The sequence below is a fragment of the Pinus tabuliformis genome, chromosome 5_1 (genome assembly GCF_031772625.1).
Source record: "Pinus tabuliformis cultivar Carrire ecotype Pingquan chromosome 5_1, CPIR1, whole genome shotgun sequence".
Classification (NCBI taxonomy): domain Eukaryota; kingdom Viridiplantae; phylum Streptophyta; class Pinopsida; order Pinales; family Pinaceae; genus Pinus; species Pinus tabuliformis.
In genome coordinates, this window is record NC_142305.1 from 888,982,019 (window position 1) to 889,006,371 (window position 24,353).

Here is a 24,353-nt window from a genome sequence, read left to right on the forward strand (position 1 = left end):
GATAGTGGAGTGCACTATAGAGCCTTCAACAAAATATTATTATTCCTTCCTTCAATGAGAGCTTGATCCTTCTTAAGAGGATGAGGTCTTCAATGAAAGCTTGATGTAGTAATCTTCTTTCTATGTCAATAGGTCTTCTTCTTCTTTCCTTATGTATTTTTGCAAATGATTCCCTTTGACAAGTAATCCTTTCTTATGTCAACGAGATTATCTTTAATTTGCCTTCTCTTTCTTCACCTTAGCTCTAATACCATTTTGGAGAATCTAGTAGGGAAGCTATTAAAAGAAATTCTCCTTAACCTTGATAAAAGATTCTGAAATTTACTTATCTTCTTATTGTTATTTATTAGATATTTTCATCAAACAATTATAAAGAGAATAAACAATAAAGAAAATAGACACAAGAAGTAGTATCCAAGCTAAGGAAAAACCCCTCAAAGGGGAAACCAATAAATAATATATTCTCTTCTTATAGAATTAGTTAAAATGAGAAATCCACGACCCCAAGACCAAAGTCAAGACCTCCTCCAAGCACCAAGTCAACTGTCCAAGAATATATTTCAAACAAGTCACAGATTAGCCAAGTCAAGCAAGGTCAAACCTATTTCAATCTTTCTCCCAATCACAATTCCAGCCTTCTACGTCAGATCTACAATTTCATCTTCTAAATATTGAAACCTTAGCTTTATCGCACGTGTAAACCCTTCAAGAATTTCTTCCTTAAGCAAGTCAAAGAATTCAAAGTCAACAAGATTCAATCCTTCTTCAAGAATTGATCTAGTTAGGTTTCATCTTCCAATGTAGTTTTGCAACTTCAACCCTACAATTTTGACATAAACCCTAATATTCACATGTGCGAGAGAATAAGGCTAAAAAATGATATATTTTCTTCTCGTTTAGACTGCCTATTTCCTCCTTGTTCTTCACTCTTATTTTTCTTCTTTTCTTTCTTGAGATAAAACTTCAAAAGTATGTCCAAGATGAATCAAACTTGCTTCTTTATATAGCCTTCTCAAGAGGTCGAATAGGCCTCTTCTAGGATGACATGTCACTAGCAGAGATGAGTTGTGCTTGGAGGTCATTTTGACTTTATAGACATGAAAATAATATCTTTTACATGTTACAACTTGCCCAATAGGGTATTATACAATTTATATTGACTCTCTTGACTCATGACAAATATTCTCATGACATGACAAACCCTAGAAGCATGAAGAACATGCTTAAACTAGATTGGCAATCAAAAGAAGCATGAAACCCGTGCTTGAAAATAATATTTTTCTTTCTTCTTATTTTTTTACATAATATATGCATAATTACATGAGTACAATGAAAATTATGAAGACAACTAATAGTTACATTTTCCAATGTCAACAATATCTCAAATCTTCAATGATTTCTACAAGGGATATTCAACGATTCTTTAGTTCATATCCAAAGATGAAAGTCAACATCAACAACTATAGTAGTTGTCTCCAAGACTCTTCATGCAACCCAATCAATATTCTACACAAATACTTCATTGGGGCTTCAGTCATGCATCATGTCTCCATAAAGTGTCTCAAGGATGCTTCCACAAGTCTTTTCAACAAATACTCAATATTGTTGCTTCAGTGCTCTAGCTAATGATGCTTAAGTCTACAATATAATCTCTAATATGTAGAAATATTCAAGGTCAAATCTCCAAGGGAAAGGATGTATTCTCTAAGAATGCTCCAGAAGATTCCTCACAAACAAGTTTAGACCTTGATTAAACTGTCTTCTACTTCTTCAAATATTTCAATACAACTATTACAAGGTCTCTTCACTACTTATACTTTTATATTATGTTACAATTCTATCCTCAAATGATTACCAAAGGACTTCTTCAAGAGATATTCAAACTTCAAATTATCACTGGTCTCAAGTGCTCTCAACATAGGCCTAATTCAATGTAACCTCATGTCAAATCTCAATAAAACTGACAGGTCCAAGGTGTATTAACTTAGTCTGAAATACTTCCACATGTTTCCACAAAGTACAGGCCCAAATTTCCTCCATAGAGTGAGGTCTATAGGGGGTCGAGGACTATCTAAAGTCTTAGCCTCAAAATTGAGCAGAGATGGTCAAAATTTTTGAAGTCTGTTACAAACCTTACTTAGTGCCAAAAACCTTTAACACATGCCAAAATATCTGAGGTCTATGACAAACCTTTTATAGTGCCAAAAAAATTTAACATGGGTCAAAATATTTGAGATTTGAAAGATAAAGGGTCTGCTCCAAGAAACTTAGGAAATATTTCTCAAATGTCAATGAGTTCAAGGGAGAGTGTTGAAAATAGAAACAAGAGATGCTAAAAATAGAATCCATAAATTCAAATTTAATTTGTCCATGAATTGAATTGTGAATTAAAATTGAATTCTATTCTCATAGCAACTTGTAAATAGTTAATTAAGTTTAATTAACTTAATTATCTTAGAATTTCAAGTTGGAAGTCTTTCTGAAGTCATGTATATGTTCTCCCTATATTTTAGGGGTCCAATATGAGTTTAATTGTGAGTTGTAATTAGAAAACTCAGTTGACTGAGTTATGTTCAGTTAAATTAGTTCCAAACTATTTGTGGAACTAATAGAGAGTTAATAGTCAATTGGTGCGCTAATGCATTCACTAGTTCTACTCCATTTAAATGAAAATTCCCTCATTAGAAACTCATGCATGTCGATTCTGAGAAAGACCCAGTTGAGACTAGAGTGAAGGGATAGTATACTATCAGTTGTATGATTCACTAAGTTGTATAGATCATGCATGAAATCAAGAACTGAACCTAGTGTGGATTGCGTAGTTTTAGATGCACTGGATTCCCATTAATATGGGCTATTCAGTGATAGGAATTGCACAAGGAAATAGGGGCTTGGAGAGTAGCAGGAGAGGCTAAGGTTTGGCTTGAGCTTGCTTGTGAGTTGGTAGATTAATGATACTGAGTGATGGGATTGTTCTTGTGAGAACAAGCATTGTATTATCATCTTGGATTTCTAATTTAATGCAATACAGATAGTGGGGGTTTTGAGTTGCGACTTTCCCCGGATACTTATTGTGTTATGAGCCATTGATTTGTGTTCCTCTTTCTATTATTTTTTTCATCGATCTATTGGCTTCTGCTGGTTGAAAGTAGAAGTATATTCTTTTCTTTTTCTTTAGTACATTGTATGAGCTTGTGAATCTAAAATATTTTCTACATGGTATCGAAGTTGAGAACAATATACTAGAGGAGATTTCAAAGATTTGAGTTCAGGGTTACAGGTGAAATTCAAATTTTCATTTGATACTTCAGGATTGGTAGATGGCGTTCTATGGTTTGCGGCTCGAGTTTGACTTGGATGGAAACTAAAATTATATAGCTTGGAAAGATAGGATGGAGGTTGTGTTGGAGGATAATGGCTTGAAGGAATTCATTGATCAGGACATTCCTAATCCATCAACATCATATGCTCATAATCTGGCCGAATGGAAGAAGTGTGTGGCAAGGGCGAGGTAGACAATCCTTGAGGGAGTTCGAGACCACATTGTCTCCAGTCTCCATGGGAAGGAAATTCCACATGCTATGTGGAAAGAATTGAAGGACATTTTCTAGAAAAACTATGACCAAAAGAAGTTGGCACTGAAAGATAAACTTCAAAAAATCAAGATGGAGGTGGGCGACTCAATTCCAAATTACTTGACCAAGTTCACTCAATGTCGTGATGAACTTGGAAGTATTGGAATCACGGTAACCAAGGATGATATGGCATGTATTTCTCTTCTAAGACTCCCAAAGAATTGGCATAGTTATCAGGACTCTGTCAATGGTCGGGAAAAGCTGCCAGATTGGAAATGACTGTGGTCAGATTTGATGCAAGAGGAGATCAGGAGGAACACTAGAGATGGGACCTCTTCCAAGAAAGTGGAAGAGGATTTTTCCTTAGCGAGTAAGGAAAATAATTCCAAGGGAAAGAATTCCCAAGGCGAGGAGGGTGGAAAGAAGATGGGCTTGACGAAAGTCAAGTGTTTTCACTATCACGAGCACAAGCACTATGCCAAGAACTACCCATAGAAGAAAGCAAGCAAGAAGGAGCTGATAGTAGCTGTAGTAGGTGAAGCTATAGATTCACAATTCTAACTTGATTTCACTCTCATTGCATGCATGGAAAACACTGTCATGGCAGGCATGTGGTATCTTGATAGTGGTGCCTCATTCCATATGACGAGGACTAGAGATATCTTTAGTGATTTTGAGGAAAAAGATCTCAAGTAGAGCATAGAGTTTGGAGATGACGATAGGTATAGAGCTATTAGGATCAGTACGGTTACCTTTTAGAGGAAGTCTGGCTCCCCTCTCAGGATCACATATGTGATGTATGTTCTAGGACTAAAGAAGAATATTGTTTCAGTCGCGGTATTGGAAGACCGTGGAAATGATGTGGTTTTTAGTAAGGGAAAGGTTTTCCTTAGGTACATCATCACAGGATAGTTGAAACAAATCGATTCATGGTTCAAGAACCTTTTATGCTATTGAGGCTCAAGATGCATGCAAATCCTTGAGGAGCAAGGAAAAGGTTAGAGACTTGGTGGTTGAGAGGGAGAGTAAATTACCTCTCAAGATGCAGCCCTAGAAGAAGCCTCAAAAGCAACTTCAGGAAATTGTGGAGTAGCCACAATTAGAGAAGCTGAGAGGAGAACGAGTGGAGAGATACCACTCAAGAAAAGAAGAAGCAGTCTCAGAAGCATCTTTAGGAAGTTGTGGAGCAATGAAAACTAGAGAAGCTGAGAGGAGACCGAGTGGAGGCATCCATTGATGCAGAGACCTCCAGTCGGGGAAAATTTCGAGGCAAGTGGGTAGAGGGATCACATGCAGCCATACCTCCAAGTGTGAGGTGGGGTGATTTGAAGTGATAGTACCAAGAGGGCTGAAATTGGGCAGGGTCCATTGGGAGGTTTTATCTCATGGATTGTACCTTTCTATGGGAGCCCAAAGTACATAGTAGCGGGAGGAATCAGTGGGATTGATGCAGTCATAGATCAGAGTGTCAGAGGATAGAGTAATCTGATACTAAAGAGCGCAGAGAAGGGTTGACAATAGTGCACAAAGGCAGAGTTAGTAGAAGGGCATATTTTTCAATCGACAGAGGCAATAATAGTTAGAGACTTTGATGATAAATACATCATATTGATTTAGGTTGGATGTTTTTTTTGTTTCTAGAGTTGTTGTAGCAATAACACTAGAGAGAAGTGTTGCATGAATAACATTCCAAAGGTTTAGGATTGAGATCGAGTTGAATTCCTTTATTATTGAGAGGGAGTCTTGAAAATAGCAACAAGAAATGTTAAAAATAGAATCCAGAAATTCCAATTTAATTTGTACTTGAATTAAATTGTGAATTAAAATCGAATTCTATTCTCATAGCAACTTGTAAATAGTTTTTTTTTTCTAAATAAGATTAATCTATTAACATAAAGTGAGTAAAATTACAGTGAGACCGAAGTCAAAAACATTGCCCTGAAGAGAGGAAAAGGTGTCAAGATAAACATGGAATGAGACTGCCCCATTTCAGGGAGCTCAGTCTTGAACCGTTTACTGAGTTTACAAAATTCAAAAAAGAGCTGAAATTCCATATAACCGTCTGAACAAAAACTTGCCCAATAGTATGGGCCACCTGTCGAGCTATTATGACAATTATAAGCAAGCTAAACATCAGGAGGTTCTTCAATAATCTGCCACCAACCTGTATCAGGCATGTCCCCTTCAGGAGCAGCTGTTGAGTTGGATGGACCAGGGTCGACCGACTCCATAGCCACATTCAGAGCGTTGCTAGCTGGAGCCGCAGGAACCTGCAAAGACACTCTACCAATCCCCAACTAGATGCTTGAAGCCGGAACATAAACAGATCCCAGGCCCTCTTGATGAGAACTAGGCTCTCCCTCTTGGGCTTCCTCATGGAAGACCACCGAGATGTGCGCGGTGATCCTTGGACGGTTCAGAGCGCTACAGAAGGTGAAGAGTGCAGAGCCATACGAGGGATGCCCTCTTCCACTTCGAGTGTGAGGATAGTGCCCAACAGAGAAATTGTTTGAAGGGGAGGGTGACTCGGTGGACGGGCTAGAAGGCACCCGCCTAAGCTGACCTCGTCGAGACCTCATTCGATGGTGATGGCGAGGCATTGGGACAACCGAAGCAGCAGTATGAGAGCGAGGCGGGGTAGCAACAATGACCAAGCCAGTGGAAATCAAGACAACAAAGACCAGGCCAACGGAAATCAGGAAATCGATAGTTCACAGGCCTGGTGCCCGGGATTAAAAACAGAAGGAAGATGGAGGCAACTCTACTGTAAGACTAGAGCCAGGATTCAGAGCCACCTCCCCGTTCAATCCACCAGAAGCAGCAGTGAGGATGAGACCCACATAAGTAATGCAAAAATCAGAGCTCCGTCCAGACTTTGGATAGTTCTGCGAGTGAATCGACGGAATTTGCTTCCCCGCCAGCTCATAACTGAGCCTTAAAATATCAATCTCCTTCAGGCATCGAGATACATCCGTCATAACTGCAGCAATGAATGGAGCTAAGGTCTGAGACGAGCCGGAGCGTGCAAGCGCATAAACCAGGGTGCCGGATAGGGATGGAGTTTCAGAGCTGTTTAATAGCAAGCAAATGAACTCTGCATAAACCAAATTCTGAGAGCCTTCATTTATGAACTGAGTTATCATGCTGTACTGGGTGGGTAGGTGTCGTGCCTCCTCGTGCCACCTCTGTCCCATCCAAATTGATAGCTGTTTAAACACTCGCATCTGGGGAGCAACTTGTAAATAGTTAATTAAGTTTAATTAACTTAATTAGCTTAGGAATTTCGAGTTGAAAGTCTTTCTGAAGTCATGTATATGTTATCCCTATATTTTAGGGGTCAAGTATGAGTTTAATTGTGAGCTGTAATTAGATAACTCAGTTGATTGAGTTATGTTCAGTTAAATTAGTTACAAACTATTTGTGGAACTAATAGAGAGTTAAGAGTCAGTTGGTGCACTAATTCATTCACTAGTTCTACTCCAGTTAATTGAAGATTCCCTCATCATAAAATCATGCACGTCGATTCTGAGAAAGACCCAATTGAGACTAGAGCACAGGGACAGTGTAATATCAGTTGTATGATTTACTGAGTTGTATATATCATGCATGTATACAGGAACTAAACCTAGTGTGGATTGCGCAATTTTGGATGCACTGGATTCTCATTAATATGGGTTATTCAGCCATAGGAATTGTGCAAGGAAATAAGGGCTTGGAGAGAAGAAAAAGAGGCTAAAGTTTGGCTTGAGCTTACTTGTGAGCTAGGAGATCGATCATACTGAGTGCTGGGATTATTCTTGTGAGAAAAAACATTGTATTATCATCTTGGATTTCTGATTTAATGCAATACTGATAGTGGGGGTTTTGAGCTGTGGCTTTCCCCAAATAATTATTGTGTTATGTGCCATTGATTTGTCTTCCTCTTGCTATTATTGCTTTCATCGATTTATTGGCTTCCACTGGTTGAAAGTAGAAGTAGATTCTTGTCTTTTGTTTTAGTAAATTGCATGAGCTTGTGAATCTACAGGATTTTCTACAGAGAGGATTGCTCCAACGAATCCCAAAATCCCAATAAAAAAATAATAAGAGAAAAAACCACAAATAACTTATCGTGCTCCTTATTTTCCTCTTTAGATCTACATTTTAATGATCCTTGACCGAATAGATGATGGAAATGAACGAGTCATAGCTCTTATTTCTACTTTTTCGTCAAGATGAAGAGACACAGACATTGAGGTTCGAGGGCTGACCTGACCTTCGAGTCGACCTATTCAAAATGTATTGAATTTTGTTATTATTATTATTTTTTAGGGAGGATCCTACCTTAATAGAAATGCTTCTTCGATTGTGGATATAATGTCTAATGTAGAATATGTCAATCAAGCAACCTAAAAGAGATGACGTTGTTGTGTTAACTCTATAAAAATTTCCATTTGTCATAGGTCATATCTGGGTTAGAATATCCATTTAATTCATAATGCTATCACCCAAATTTCATCATTGATATATATCATCATTTTTCAATTATGCAAGTCCAAATTTAGTCAATGGAATTCTTATGCATGAAAATATATCTAATAGATCATTACAAAGTGCTTAAGACAACCTTGAAATTCCATTATGCTGAAGCACATACTACTACATGAAGTGCCCCGAAGCCATACTGGAAATCTACTGTAAAAATTCCCCTTTCACTATAGCTTCATGGAGTCATCATACAGTCTTCATACACTTAGGGTTTCATCCATGCATTTGGAATATACATCTATGACATCCATGCATTTGGAATAACATCTAGGGCTCAATTCATCTATGTTCTTCATCCATTAGGATTAGGGCATATTCATCCATTAGGCCTTGCTTCAACAAAACTAGGGCATCATATAGACATAAACAATTCAAGGGCTTGATATCATATTGACATGGATTCATATGTGGCTAGCGCTTCAAAAATGAAAGGTATTCAATAATGCTTAGGGCTTCTTCAACAATGCTAGGCTTTCATCATCTTCATTAATGTTAGGGTCACTGACATCAATGAAAACTTTATCCAACGCGTTATGTGATGACCATCACATAATCCTTGATAAAAATCTTTTATGTGAGTTTGGGATTCCTCTAAACTAACACACCATAATATCAATTCATAAATATTTTTCCATCCCAAACCTTAATCGATGAAACAATACTTGGAGGCCTTCAACTTCAAATCATTTCTCTTATGCTTAGGAAGGTTCCTAGTACTACTTAATTATTTGATATAATAAATGATATCTTGATATCAATTTGTCAAATCTTAAGAAATGGCCTTTACCATGGCGAACATTTCATCATAAAAGCCCAAAAAATTCTAATTATCATCAACCATGAGCTTTTCTAGTCCCCGACCCCTAATTCCTTTGTGGGGAAGTTGTTGAATGGATTTGATCCTTTCTATGTCCATTCTTACTCCTTCCTTTGATACTATATGGTCTATAAGCTTTCCTTTTGTCACACTAAACACTGTCTTCTTGGGATTTAGGGAAATCCCATATCTATGACATCTCTGAAATAATAGATGCAAGTGACTAATATGATCAAGCCTTTTCTTTGAGAACATTGTGAGGTCATCTTGATAGACCTCAATAATATTTTTAATGATATCCATGGGGCCATGGAATTATCATATTTTAACATCTATTTTCCTATTTCATTTCCTCCTTTTTGACCAACAAGACCACATTGTACCACTGTAATAACCTTTTATCACCTAATTATGTCCTTTTCCATATGTCACTTTCTTAGTCTAATTCTGATTATAATTTGGCATAGGAACTACTATCTTAAGCAATTTTTATCATAAAACTAATATATGGGATGTTTTAGGTTTAAGTCATTTATTAAAGTTGTTGTTAGATGATTAAATTTGCAATTTCCTTTACCAATTTGGATCAAAGGCTTCGTGAGTTGTTGTTGTTACAAGAATAGTTTGCCTTGCGCATGTTGTCTTTTTCTAATTAATCATATGGATTGGATCTATGAGCACATCAAGTCAAAATCAGTTCAACTATTGGGAGATATTCATTGAGCATACGCAACACTTTAGTTGAGATTCTTTGTAAAATAATTGTAATTAAGAGAAATTATTACAACTTCACCCCTACCATGGAAATTGTTGTATAGCTATTAAAATATTATTTTTATTTTAAGATCACATGAGAATCAAAATATTCTCATGATGATCTTCTTGTTGTAATCGAAAACTATAAAGAAGATAGTTCTTTTCCCACGCGAGTAGCAAAGAATTAGAGAACTTTTGAGGTCTAAAATGATCCTCCTTAGGAATATTATAAAATAAAATTGGAAATAATAAAATAAGATTAGATTACATCATCAAATTTTAGAGTGAAAAAAGAAAAAACTACATTTTTAACTCGTTTTTTAAATTTATTTCCCTACAATTTTACTCAAATTTCAAGTGGGATCACTCAATGGATGCAAACTTTAATTTCTCATCTAAGGAGTACCCATGTTGCATACTTTTGATGCACCTTGCTACACGAAAAATGAGAAATACATGAAAAAACATGATTGCAATCACAATTTTCGTGTATTTCTCATTTTTCATGTAGTAGGGTCCATTGAAAGTATCCATGTGTACTCTTGTTGGCTTGTTGGGGCCTGACCCAGGTTTGGAGTTAATTGGACAAACAAATCCCTGTACTAATGGCCCTTTCAGCAACATTCCACGGAGTGCGAACTGAGGTCTCACCCGAAGTAGAATGGGAGGGTATTGGAACTAGGTTTCCGCACCCTTGAGATGTCTGAGAGGTTCGACTGGTCCAATTGTTCATCCCTGCGTGTAGGTCACTTCACGCACTTCCATTTTCCTCATGCCCTGGTATACTGCCTTCGCATAGCCCTAACCAAGGGCTGTGGACCTTCCGCACTGCTAGAGCAACGCTTTGCGCTATTACCTGAGATCTTACTTATCATCTTCTCGTACTTGGATGTCTTTCATTATATTTAATTATATAAAGCATTCATATGAGTTCGCGCAACAAATAAATAGTATACTTGCAAATTATACCCAGTCATACATTAAAATAGGAAAAGATACACATAAATATGGTAAACTTCTCTTTATTGATTCTTCCAATGGTTATAGACTTGACCTGCCTTGTGCACTCAGCTGCGGACTACTAGGCCTCTGCGCACTCAGCTGCAGAGCCTTCTCCTACTCTACGACCCAAAGTCACACTTTACATTTCAACTCAATCACTTAGACTTCTCATGCGCTTATGCTATCCTATGTCGTACTTAGAGCCTCGCTCTATTTATACAATCCCATGGTTCATGGACCATGGGTAGTTCTATCTAGCCGACATTACATTACAAAAACTAGGGAGGGCAACCCTATGATTCTATTATGATTTCACGCTCCTCACCCATAATTCGCGGAGCTTTTACAAAAGGATTTGGTCAAAACTTGGGCTTTAAGCCCCAAAACATGCCTTGGGTGGATTCCATGCCCAACAGGCCCCCAACACAAACATCGTGACTTGCCCTCGAGTCACTCTGTCGGCGCCGAGATCTTCACGCGGAGTCCTTCCAACTCTACTCGAACTGTTGCAAGGTCGGCAACGCACTAAGCTGCTGCCTGCTAGATTTGTTGTACGCGTTGTTCCGAGACCGCGGCGTTGGAACTGCTTCTCTGCATCTGTGCCTGTGTCCCTTGTATTTGTTTTAGTCCCATGCCTTCATCTGGATCCTTGGAGCGCGAAGAATGTGCTTCTGCTAGCTAGGTAGAACCACCTATGTAGGGCTTCAATCGGCTACCATTCACTTTGCCTGGGAAAGGCTCTCCATTTAGTTTGACTAGCTGTACCGTGCCTCTGTTTGTGACCTCCTTAAAAATGTATGGTCCCAGCCAATGCATTTTGAAATTTCCCGGGAATTTATCAAACTTATTGTCATACAACAGCACTAAATAATTTACCTTGAAGGTGCACAGCTTAATATGGCGATCGTGCTAGGCCTTCTCACGCTTCTTTTGCACCTGCTGATGAAAGCCAACCAGGAACTATTCCTCCTCAAGTTCTTCCAACTGCGCAAGCCTCTCTTCCAGGGCTTCGTGGTTCGTCATACCTGTGAGCACTACTATGCATAGACTAGGTACAATATACTCCATTGGCATGACAACTTCCATGCCATAAACCAACCGAAAAGGTGTCTATCCCATCAGTTTCTTGCACATTGTCCTATAAGCCCATAGTATTGCAGGTACGCGCAGGTCCCAATCGCTCCGCTGCGCGTTGCATACTTTGGTTAGCACAGTCTCTAGTATTTTGTTGAATGCTTCTACTGTCCCATTGGCTTGTGGGTGATATGGTGTGCTTTTCTGATGATACACCTAGAACTCTTCTGTTAGCACGCTGATGGTTTCGTTCAGGAAATGTGTACCGCAATCACTCATTAAGATTTTCGGACAACCAAATCGAGTCAACACGTGTTCAAACAAAAAATTCGCAGTCGTGGCGGCCGTGTAGTCTTTGACTGGTTGTGCTTCTGCCCAATGAGTTAGGTACTCTATCGCGGTGATAATGTATCGCGTGCCCGTTTTTCCCTGAGGTTTGATAGGTCTTACAAAGTCGATTGCCCACTTTTCGAAGGGTTGTAGCATCATTTGTGGATTCAAAGGAATCTCATTCCTTTGTGATGGTTTACCTATCCTTTGACATATATCACAGGCCTTACAATGTGTGCTTTTCAATCTTGATGAAGGATTGGCCACCACAACCCTGCGCAGAGAATATTTTGCGCGATCGCTTGTCCTACATAGTGTCCTCCTGTGGCGCCCCCGTGCACTTCCTTGAGGATCTAACTTTCTTCAAATTTAGGTATGTACCTTCGCAGTATCTCATCATTTCCCATTTTGTATAGGTGCCCCGCGATGGCAGAAAAATTAGCTGCACGCACCACCTGTTCCTTCTTCTGCTGGATGGAGTATTCCTTCGACGCAGTTCCCAGTGTCAGAAAGTGGATTATATCTTGAAAGTGTTCGTCCGCTCCGTGCACAGCAAAGAACAGTGTGTTAGGTAATCCTTCCTCCAAACTAGTAGGTTCCTCTCCCGTCTCAATATGCGACAAGTGATCTGGTCCCGCGTTCAGGCGTCAAGGCTTCACCACGACCTCAAAATCATATTCTTCGAAAAATAAGAGCCACCTACATATGCTCCCCCCCAACACAGGCTTGTTGACCAATTATTTTAGTGCAGAATGGTCTGTATATATCTTGAAATGTCCCCCTCGAAAATAGTGCCAGTATTTTTGGAGTGCGTACACCTTAGCCAACCCCTCACATTCAGTTGTGGAATAGTTCTTTTTTGCTTTAGACAACCTGCAACTAGTGAATGCGATAGGGTGATCCAAGCCCTCTCCACCCTCTTGTGTTAGCACTGCTCCCATCACTGTACATGACGTGTCAACATGGACATGAAACTTGACATCCCATTTTAGGAAGACCAGGATTGGGGCGGAGGCCAATTTCTCTTTTAGTACATCCAAGCTCTTCATGCAATCATCATTCCAGCAGAACGTGACATCATTTTTCAACAGTTTCTCCATTGGCGTGGTGATCTGGGCATAACTTTTGATGAACTTCCTGTAGTACCCCGTATGTCCCAGGGTAGCGCGCAATTGTTTAACACTTCGTGGTGCTTCCAAATTCAAAATTACTGTAATCTTCACGGGGTCTACCATTAGTCCCTGTTTGCAGACCACATGTCCCAACAGGTTCCCAAAGGGAACGAGGAACGTACACTTTTTGAGGTTCAGCGTGATTTGGTGTCGTCAGCAAGTATCTAGCATCAAGTGTAAGCTCGCTACATGGTGCTTAACCAATCCAAATACAGTCCAATCATCCAAATAGACCTCTAGGAATTTGTGGATATATTCTTTGAATGCTGCAACAACTATGCACGAAAAGATGGCCGGCGCATTCTTTAACCCAAATGACATAACGGTGTATTGAAAGCAGCCCCACTCAGTCGTGAAGGTGGTCTTTCTCCTGTCTTCTGGCGCGATTTTGATCTGGTGGTACCCTGAGAACCCATCAGTAAAAGAATATGCTTCTTGCCCGCTGACATTTTCCAATACTTCATCTGTGAATGGAGTCGGGAATGGGTCATTCACACAGGCTTCATTCAATTTCCTAAGGTCCACGCATATTATTATCTTGCCCTTCTACTTCTTTTCCTGCACTACCATCAGGCTTACCTAGTCAGATTCTTCCACTGGCTCAATGACTCCTACTGCGAGCATTCTGTCTAGTTCTACGTGGACCTTTTCCTTGTACTTCGGATTCAAGAGGTAAAGCCTCTGCTTAATCGACTTCGCATCGGGTTTTAGGGTGATCTTCATCATCCCTAAATCGTCAATGATCCCCTTTAAGTCCATGAACTTGATCGGGAATAAGTCTTGGTACTCGCGGAGTAACTCAGCGAGCTTATCCACCATCACGTCATCCTAGTAGTTGCCCAACATGGCATACTTCGGTTTGGCCTCCGCACCAATGTTTACCTGCTTTGTCTTTACCAGCGTGGTTATGTTAGGGTCTTCAATCAATGGCCCTTGAACCTCGCGATAGCCTTCAGTTTTTGGAATGTTAACTTTTCGTGGATCTTCATCGTCTTCTTCAATATTTATGTTGTAACACTCCAGCACGCAGCTCAGCTGGGTCGCCCATTCAGGCTGAAGCACTTCCATTGGCTCCTGGGGTATTTTAAAGATAGTTGATTTCACTGCTTGTAGCACATCATCAACAGTATCCCACCAATGATCATCAAAGGTTAACAAGAATCCATTGCACAAGATATCCCATTTGTTCGTGCCATGGCAGAGCTCTGTCTCTATATACCAATTCATGGGTATAATATCCAGGGTATGACAGAACAGGTGCACCCACTCAGGTTGTGGCTCTTCCCCATAGACCTTTGTCCATTTTGCGAGGTGTGCACATGGATCATCTCGTCCATCATACTTGTCTTTTAACCGCATTTGAGGCTTCCCAAACTGCATGGGCATCATCCTTCTGCATTGGCACCAGTCCTAAAAAATTCTTTGGTGTGTACCCCACTACCTTGCGGGCATAGCTCGCAGTACCCATTTTAGAGCGTCAAAGCGTTTCTGTTCCGAAACTTCTCTCTCAAATCTATTCAGGAAGTCATCCACCTCGTTTAACCCGTCATACATAGGTAGATCTCTTACCTCTGTTGCTATGTAGTGTAGCGATCTCGTAATCATGTTACAGTTGAGCGTGGTTACCTCGTGTAACCAGTTCTGCCATCGTTCAATCTCCTCGTCAGAATCTGATGGGCAGGAGATTTCGCGCTCCCATGAGATTCGCCCATCCACGGTTGGATTTACCTAGTCTTGCTCCCACACAGTTATCTTGTAGATACAGTCCATATCGTCGTCGCTATCATAGTTGCACACTGGCTCCATGTAGCACGATTGTTCTGCACGGTCTAAAGGTACCACTACGTGCGTAGACTTTTTTCTCAAAAATAATCTTGGGCTTCTTAGATTTATCACTCCATTCATGTTAGTGGCCCAATCTATTCCCAATAGCGCGAGGTAGGGATTGTTGTCATAAAAAATCTCTATCACTTTGAAATATGCTAGCGCACTTGCTCCTTCAATATCTACTGTGATTCCTTGCAATCTCCCCATAGGTAGGATCTTTTTCTGGTTCACCATTCGTAGTTGGATAGGAGACCATTGCAGTGTAGGCCTGCCCGTGTGCTCCCATGTCTGCTTTGGCAAGACATTCACGTCTGATACTAGATCCAGAATCACTTGGTCCATCTCATATTCCCCAATCTGTGCAGTCAATATCATCTCCCTTCCTGTTCGCGTCGTGTGCTTCCTGAGCTTCCAGACTACACGCAGTTCTCCTGGTGTGGTCCCAACGCATCTAGTTATGAGTTCTTGCAGCCCCTTTACAGTCGTGCTGTCACACAGTAGCTTCATGCATGTTTCCAAGAACGTAGTGAGCATCGATGGGTCCATTTCCAACTCCAATCTATCTTTACTTCTTGAAGTGGAGGCATCAGCAAATCTCCTCTTAGCTTCCATGAAGGTCTTCTTAGTGCTCTCCGAATCAAATTTTGGTTCCTTCGTTGGAGCCTTACGAACCCAGGTACTTTCTTTAGGCTACTTGCCTTTGTCATCCCCTGTTGTAATTCCACTCCAGAGCACGATATTTACATTAGGGTCTTCCTCGCACAGCTCAGACCTCATCATTTGCAGGTTCTAAGTCGGGGGAGGTTGGAGTGCTCCTTTATCGCGCAACCTCGCTATCAATGTGAGACAATCCTCTGTCTCATGATCAAACAACGTACAATACAAGCATGATGGTCGTGTTGGATTCGTACAATCGCAGGCATAATGCCTTGGCCCTCCGTAATTGTAACATATCAGCTGTCTGCGACCTCTTCCTGGTCCCCCTCCACCTCGGCCTCATCTGCCCCCCTGAAATCCAGTGCACACAATTCCTACATTTTGATCGAGGGGCCATGTTTCTTCTTGAACTCTATAGGTAGGAGTTTGGTCCATCATCAAATCATAACTTCTACAGGTGCACTCATCATGTCCCACTGATCTACAGAAATTATAGAACAACTGCTGTGAATTCTGCGTATACTCCTATAATAGATTGTAGTTATCTTTAGCATGCTTTCCCCCTATCTGAAAAATCGCGCACCATAGTGCAGGCGCCATGCTCGATCCTGCTTGTGCCTTCGGTCTTAATGGCATTATCCCTCCTCCCGCAAGGTAATTCATGAACACCGGGTAGTGGTCCTTTTCGTGCCCCTAGCCCTTGAATTTTACGCACCATACCTCATCATGCATCTCTAGGCGAGTTGTCTTGTCTTGTTTCAAACTCTGCATCTCAAGGCACAAGTTTTTCAACTGCGCATGAATTTTTTGAACTCCCAGGTTGGGATCTTGTATCGGGGTCTTGTGCAATCTCATTGCAACCTCCAAGGCCTCAACCTGGGTGGTTAGCCTCTGTTGTGATAGTGCGTTCCATAGATGCGGCGTTAACGATGCTACAAACCATTCGCGGTGTTGCCCATCTATTAACGTCATGTTAGCTTCATGAATTGTGCACTTCAGTCTTTGATCCAACTCCCAAGGGGTCTCACCTGGTAGCATTGTGATTTATTTGAAGCCAATGATTGATTTTGCCTCTGACTTTGACCTGCTAAATTCTTTTTTTAGCCCAACTTGGATATCCGTGATCCACGCATTCAGATTGTCATTGGAATACTTAATGTACCAGGTCAGCGCGCGATCTTGCAGAGTGCTAACCAACGTTTCCTTCTTTATATTGTCATATGTGACTCCCTATGCTTCCCATACAGCTTTGATCACGAACCAAAACTGGTTCGGATCTTCATTCCCTACTCCCTTGAACATTGGTAGCTTTATCGCGCTTGCCATACTGCTTCACAATCGTGGCAGACTTGGTATGGGCGAAGACGGGGGTGAAGACGGTGAAACTGGCGGTGGTGTGGGTGGGGGTCGTATGCATGGAATTCTCTGCCTTATCAGATTGATCGCACTTCATGGCGAGACCTTCGCGATCTCTTATTTGCCCCCTCGCGGAGGTGAAATCAAGGGGATAGTTTCTAGTTTTGTGCTACCTTTGTTTCTATAGATTCTCCCACTTCACGTAGCCCCAAACATCAATTTATTCGCATAAGCTGTTTTTCACACAATAGCATCTTAATCCAAGTGTTCAAATATTTAACGTACTTACATCGCGGTCCTTTGAGGAAGCGTTGTTTTGCCTCGCTATAAATGACTGAAGTATCTACCGCGAATTATGTGATGAATCCTCCTATGATTCGATCGAGCCAGTGATCGACAGCGTGCGCGATCTTACCTTCCGACGCTTCAAGTCTGTGCACCAATTCTGGAGTCCACACAATAGGTCTGTCGGGTTTACACCTTCCTTGGCTATCTACTAGCTTCACGATCCACTCGTATAACTCAGTGGGGAAGGATGCAAAGAAAATTTTGTGGAATTCTGTCTATAAGTAGCAGTTTAACCACTCTTTCTTTGATAGTCACAAATTCCTGTTTTCTTGCTCCATGAACTTGTGAATCTTCCTGTCCAACCAATTTTCAATTCCTTTCTTTGTCAGATTCCAGTGATACGACATCAAACATCTCTATGCAGATCCTGATCCCGGCAACGGAACCATTTGTTGTCTTGTTGGGGCCTGACCCAGGTTCGGAGTTAATTAGCCAAACAAATCCCTGTACTACTGGCCCTTTCGGCAACAGTCCACGGAGCGCAAACTGAGGTCTCACCCGAAGTAGTATGGGAGGGTGCTGGAACCAGGTTTCCGCACCCTTGAGATGTCTGAGAGGTTCGACTGGTCCAACTGTTCGTCCTTGCGTGCACTTCCCTGTTCCTCACGCCCTGGTATACTGCCTTTGCGTAGCCCTAACTAGGGGCTGTGGAGCTTCTGCACTGCTAGAGCAACACTCTGCACTATTACCCGAGACCTTACTTATCCTCTTCGCGTACTTGGATGTCTTTCGTTATATTTATTTATACAAAGCATTCATATGAGTTCACGCAATAAATAAATAGTATACTTGCAAATTTTACCCAATCATACATTAAAATAGGAAAAGATACATAGAAATATGGTAAACTTCTCTTTATTGATTCTTCCAATGGTTACAGACTCAACCTTCCCTGCGCACTCAATTGGGGGAGTCCGCGCACTCAACTGTGGACTACTAGGCCTCTGCGCACTCAGCTACAGAGCCTTCTCCTACTCTACAACCCAAAGTCACACTTTACACTTCAACTCAATCACTTAGACTTCTCATGCTCTTATGCTATCCTATGCCCTACTTAGAGCCTCGCTCTCTTTATACAATCCCATGGTCTGCAGACCATGGGTAGTTCTATCTAGCCGACATTGCATTACAAAAACTAGGGCGAACAACCCTGTGACTCTATTATGATTTCGCGCTTCGCGCCCAAAATTCGCGAAGCTTTTACAAAAGGATTTGGTAAAAACTTGGGCTTTAAGCCCCAAAACATGCCTTGGGGGGATTCCATGCTCAACACATCCGTGGATGAGGAATAAAATTCCACATCCAACTAGTGATCCTACTCAAAATTTGAGTAAAACCATAGGGATATAAGTTCAAAATACAAGTTGAAAAAGTAATTTTTTTATTTTTATTTTTATTTTTAATCTTTTTACTTTTTTACTCTAAAAATGGTGAATCATCCCCCATGGTTGGCATCATCATCTTGAATCATAATGGTTCTTATAAAGTTGATTTTGGTTATACATTATTGCTTAAGGCCCATTTTGTTTCCTCAAAATTTCTCTAATGAATTTCAGAAACATAGGATTGGAAGGAAGGGGGGAGCACTAAAGTATTGTAATGTTGATGTTTTGTTAATGAAAATCTCAATGTTGTGGCATTATATGCTTCCTTGAGTAGCCTGTGTGCTATTTAGTTCACCAACCCCTCCTGAGGAGGAAGGGCCCTCCTTAGCAAGGATAATTGAATAATTAGAGTATAGTAATTATTTGCATTACTTCTTCTCAGTTATGTGATTCTTGTTACTGCCACTTTTATTTATGAGTTATTTATTGTAGAGAGCTTTTGAATGGTGTGATAACATAATTCCTTGACAGGTCCCTCTTTTTAATGTAGTAGCAAGTTATTTACTTTTCAGTTACAGATTGGATTGAATTTTCCTTGAATGTGTGTGTTCAACATTTGATTGAGTGATTGTTGGGTTGTAGTAATGTTGTTTCTAAGTGACAGTGGTTGAGTAACAATGTGGTTTATTCTGGACTTGTGTGACTATGATCTGAAAATGGGGCACTTAGGCTTCTTTTCTAACTTACAATAACCTCTCCCACTTCCAAAGCTTAAATTATTTCCAAGTCTTTATGATTAACCAATGCAGAATTAATCGTGTGCTTGAAAATAAGGTGTACGCTTATGGTTGTTTTAGAACTATTTATGTGCTTCAATTTAATGTGCTTCAACTGATATATAAATACATATAACAGTAAACAATGCAGCCATAAAACAAACACATAAGACAACAATTTAATTAGGAGTTCACCCAAAACTCTTGGGCTACGTCTCCGTGAGCTCTAATCAACTCGACTAAGCTCTCTGGGATTATGGTATAAGTCATTTTACAAGCTCTTGGCTCAACTCCATTGGTTTACATAGAACCTATGGGTTTAGACACCATCTTATCCCTGGCTTTGAAGCTCTCGGCTCCCTGGCCCTCGGCTCTGGCTTTGGCTCTCGGCTCTGGCTCTTCGGCTCTGGCTTTGACTCTGGCTCTTTGGCTCTGGCTTCTTTGACTCTCAACAACTTACAACTCTCTGGCTTTTCACTTGACATCCAAGTGACTCCCTCGGCTGCTCTGCGTAGTAGCTTTCACTCTTTCTGCTTTCTTTCACCTTATATTCTTGCTTTGGCTTCGCTACCCCATCAATTGGCTCTCTGGCTTTTCTTTGAGGCATTTTTTTTGGCTTTTCGGCTACCTCAGCCGTTCCTCTATGATTCGTTTTCCCTCTGCGGCTTTGAGGCTTCTCTACTCCTTTTCAGTTAGACTGGACATCTGGCTCTGTGGCTCCGTGGCTTCAAAATGCATCATTGCTTGTAAAAATTCCTGCTACAGTGTGGCATGATGATTAGGAGTGGTTATAGAAGGAATCGGGGCCGTTTCATAGGCAAAAACCCGAAAAATGAGAAAATCCATTACACAGAGTTTTCTGGAAAAATACACTATCAGGCGTGATTTTCGGATGTGGAATACCATTCAATCACCCTTAAATCCCTATCGGGTCCACCATTAGGCAGTATATCGCATCGCATTAGTGTATTGGGAAAAATCCCAAATACACGGGAACACAATGAAAAACCCGACAAAATTCCTTTTATCGGACTTCAAAATATATCGCATCTACCCTATAAACACATCGGGTCTGCCTTGGGTAACTTTCATAGTCCCACCATTGATCTGGGTGATCTCCAATCCAATGGTCAACATGCAATTTCGGGCAACTTAATGGTAGGGAGGTTACCCACCCGAAAAGGTGGTTTTCATCTCTCCTTCGCCAACCACGTGTCATTCATTGTATGGGATCGGGTAGAGCCAGCCCAATACCATTTACCGCTCGAGGCTCACCTGAAATCCCACTTACAGAACTCAAAAAACATGGTGTCGTGTTATAATTCCCTTTCGGGTCTACTTTATCGCTTCCCTTTGTATTTCGGTTTTTACACCAAAATGTGCTTTTACGCAGGAAAGTCCCTTTATGTCGGAACATAAATGTTATCAAACCGCACCTATAGGGTCCATCAGGTCTGGTGTTATCGCCCCTTGTACATCGCTGTGATGCGACGTTGCGATGCGATAAATCGCAATCGCAAGTCGCATTGTCCTTGGGGTCCGTCCTTTGCCTTGTGGCATCGGTGATACCGATTTGCCGATATCGGCAATTGCAATCGCATTGCCCTGGGTCTCGCCATCGCACACAGGCCTATCTCCGACCCGATATATTGGAGATCAGAGAGAATGGGTCTCTCCCCTTTTCCAATTAAGTTTTCCTCTTTGACCCTTCTCTAATGCGATTTCCCTTTATAATGGTTATTTTCCATTTTTAGGGGATTTTGCCTCTTTTTCCAAAGAACAAAGGGCATCTTCTTTCTGCGATAACTACTGCATCCTAAGTCCATTTTTGCCCATTCAATTTGCAGTAGATTCAGAATGAAAAGATCTCTACCATGGCGCTATTTCTAGGAACTTCCTTGGACTTTCATTTTCCTTTGTGAGGAACACTTAGACTTATGAGTCTATCCAAAATCCATTTTGGATCAGACTATTTTCTGGTTGTGTTGAAGAGTGAAGTAAATTGAATGTTGTTGGAAATACTAGGAGGGGGGGGTGAATCAATATTTATTTCACAATTGTTACTTTTTATGCTAGTTAAGATCACTTATAAAACTGAATACAAAATGAACAATAAAGACAAATAATTTTATTAATAAGTTTGGCGATGAATCCAATCCTCTTTACAACAAATTAAGTACAATATTGCCTTAGGGCTCTAACCCTAGATGAAGACTCCAATCTTTAATCTACCTGGAACCAACCTATACTTTGCCAAGTGCCAACTTGGTCTTCTTGATGAATCCAATCCTCTCAGCTAGTTCAAGCTCCAACCTAGTCTTCTTTAGTACTCTAATCCTTTAGGGCTCCAACCCTCTCCTATAGTTTAGGATCCAAATTGGTCTTCTTGAGGACTCCAATCCTTTATGGCTCCAACCCTCTACTTTAGATCTTCAATATGGATTCAATGGTTCTTCAAGGCTCCCAATATCTTCTGCAACAAGCCCTGATAATATCTTCAAGGTTGTCTTCAATTAATCTTCAAAAAACTTAGCTCATCAATGCAAACTTTATAAATCTTAAAAGGTATCTCCACAATTTTTCATGGTACCCAAACAATATTTTTCAAGGACTACTTCATTTGATTTTCGATAATGCTACCGAGTCCTTTGATGAATTCTTTAATAGGATTCTTAAAGAGAAATTCTTCAAGTAACTTCAACATCTTCTCTAAGTATGCTACAAGGAGGAAATTCAGTCATCTCAAAAGTATCCAAATGTACTTCAGAAAGCACTACTTCAAGGTGATTTCTAGACTACTTTGAAAGGTGGCTTAAATATTATTCACAACTTCTTCAGTACACCTTCAAAAATGCCTCAAGAAAATGCATTTCCTACTTCAAGTATGCTCTAAGATCACTTCACAAATTCCTTCAAGATTACCTTCAATGAATTCCAAACAACTCCAATATTTTGTACACAATCCAAGTTCTGCAACCATGGCCTCAAAACTTTAGCAAATTAATTGTGTCCAATGACCAGTTCATAGTCTGCAGCAAGGGTATGCACAATAAGTCTTCCAAGGTCACTGGTCAAAAGCTACAAGAGTTTCCTCAATATTGTCTTGCAAGAATAACCAAGATACAACTGTGTCTTCCAATAAGGTCTGCAAGGAATTTTTTCAAATTAGATCTAAGTTCTTCAAGCCAAATATAGTTCAGGTCCACGAGTCTATAAAAAAATTCTCCTTCAAGTGTGTCTTTAACTCTGAGAAAAATGTCTTCGAAATCCTGTTAAAAAGATTTCTCATAGATATGAAATAGATGTCTTCTTATGTTTACAAATAATTATCTCACAATTCTGCAAAAAATGTGTCACAAAAAAATGAGGTCTTAGGTCTAAAGAGATCTAAAACATTCCACCAAAAGAAGTCCATAAGGAGCCACCTTAAGTCTGCAAATCCGAACTGCAATGTATCAATAATCTTCCCACATGTCTGTGTAGAAAATCTGTGATAGGGTAACCTGATAATGTAATATAAATTAAAGCAGAATACTATAACCTACTTCTACTATCAATTGCGGAAGCTTAGAGATCGAGCTAAAAAATGTAACTAGAAGAAGAAGAATCGATGGCACAATACACATGAAAATACTTTGGGGAAAGCCTCAGATAAAAACCCCACAGTATTATATTATCATTCATGGTGGAAATACACAGGAATTTTACAAAGCATTCGCTCTCACAGCTAGCCAGCTCTCAGTACAATCCTCACAGGTTCTCACAGGAAATCTTGGCTTCTCTCTAGCCTTCCTCTCTGACCTCCAAGCTCCTATTTCCTTGCACTATTACTTGTGGATGATTAGCCTATTACCAAGTGAAAAGAACAAGCCTTGAAAACTCCATGAGAAAACACATGCAACTGATAGTACACTGTCCTTGAACATTAATCTCAATTGGGTCTTTCTCAAAATAGACATGCATGAGTTTTTGATGAGGGAATATTCAGTTAACTGGAGTAGCACTAGTTGAGTGCATTAATGCATCAACTGACTGTTAACTCACTATTAGTTCCTCAAACAGTTTGGAACTAATTCAACTGGACTTAACTCAGTAAACTGAGTTAACTAATTACAACTCAAATATAACTCGATCTTATCTCCTTAATTTAAGGGATAACTCTTGCAAGACTTCAAAAGGCTTCTAACTTGAATTTCTCCAACTAATTAATTTAAAATAAATTAATTAATTATTTCCAAGTAGTTGTTAAGACTAAATTTGATTTTAATTCACAATTTAATTCAATGACAAATTAAATTGGAATATTCTTGTTTCCATATTTCAACACTCCCTCTCAACAAGAAAGGGATTATTTTCCACCTCGATCCTGTCTCTATGGAACTCGAATTTACACTTTGACAATGCCTTTGTCAAAATGTCAGCATCTTGCTCCTTTGTCGAAATATACTGCAAAAACATGATCCTCCTCGCTACACAATATCTGAGATGATGATACCAGATGTCGATGTGCTTGGACCTATCATGAAATATTGGATTCTCAGAGAGTTTGATACAACTCTGATTATCACAATAGATCACAGTTGGATCCATCCTATGATCAAACAAACCAACTAGGATTTTCCACATCTAGATGGCCTCACATGTTGCCTAACTTGCAGCCATGTATTCTACCGCTGTCGAGCTGAGTGCAACTGACCTCTGTTTCCTACTGTACCAAGAGACTTCCGTTGACCCAAGCTTGAAAATCCCTCCTGATGTGCTCTTCCGATTTGATGGACTCCCTGCCCAATCTACATCAGTGAAGCCCTGTA